General features: G+C 48.3%; 1 protein-coding gene across 3 annotated transcripts in view; it reads left to right on the top strand.

Annotated features, from left to right (window-relative positions):
• The window catches only part of RBM15 (RNA binding motif protein 15), a 60,241-nt gene extending 59,800 nt beyond the window's left edge, over positions 1 to 441 (top strand). For all 3 annotated transcript variants that reach the window (XM_070077913.1, XM_070077911.1, XM_002715788.5), the window contains one exon: positions 228 to 441. The gene's annotated coding sequence lies outside the window, so the exon portion shown is untranslated. The remainder of the gene's footprint in view (positions 1 to 227) is intronic.
• Positions 442 to 900: the final 459 nt, after the last annotated feature.

The following is a 900-nucleotide window of genomic DNA, read 5'->3' as shown; positions in this document are numbered from 1 at the left end:
GTATGCTCTAAATGGCTTTTGTTCTTTTCTAAGCAAAAAAAAAAAATATTGGACATGATTCCTTTGCTGAGCCTTTGCACAGGTTTTAGCATAAATGTCTGTTCGTGTTAATAAATACTTAGTTTTGAGGCCGGTGCTGTGGCACAGTGGGTTAAAGGCTTGGCCTGAAGCACCAGCATCCTATATGGGCGCCGGTTTGAGCCCCAGCTGCTCCACTTCCGATCCAGCTCTCTGCTATGGCCTGGGAAAGCAGTAGAAGATGGCCCAAGTCCTTGGGCCCCTGCACTGGCGAGAGAGACCCGGAGGAAGCTGCTGACTTTGGATCGGCACAGCTCCGCCATTGCAGTCATCTGGGGAGTGAACCAGCGGATGGAAGACCTCTCTCCCTGTCTCTACCTCTCTCTGCAGCTCTTTCAAATAAATAAAATATTTAAAAATAAATACTTAGTTTTTATTAATTGCAAAATATTCCATGTCTCAGCCGTATGTGCTTTAACTGACTTGACCAACTCCATGTTAATGTACAGTTTGGATACTAGCTTGCTGGGTGAATATCCTCTTGGCTAAATCTCTGTGCAGTTTAAAATTTTCCTGGTAAGCTACTAGAAGTGGAATTACCGGGCCAAAGGATATGGTTGTTTTTAAGACTTGATGGACGTGAATTGCTGGCACAGAGGTAGTGCCAGCGTGCACTCAGATGGTAGCACTTTGGTGAAAACAGGAGCGCACCTGTGTGTCCTGCCAGTTCTGCTAAGCCTCGCCTTACCGGAAGCGTGCTTGAGCCCTCTCACCTGCAGCTGTTACCCGGGCTCCCTGCTGACTATGGCCAGCTCAGGGCGCTTTCAGCCTGGAGGGCAAAGTCCCTCTTCATTCCCAGAGGTCAGAGGGGAGCTTCCAGCT

The sequence above is a fragment of the Oryctolagus cuniculus genome, chromosome 7 (assembly GCF_964237555.1).
Source record: "Oryctolagus cuniculus chromosome 7, mOryCun1.1, whole genome shotgun sequence".
NCBI classification, from domain to species: domain Eukaryota; kingdom Metazoa; phylum Chordata; class Mammalia; order Lagomorpha; family Leporidae; genus Oryctolagus; species Oryctolagus cuniculus.
The sequence above is the reverse complement of the archived record's forward strand: the minus strand, read 5'-3'. Positions and strand labels throughout refer to the sequence as shown.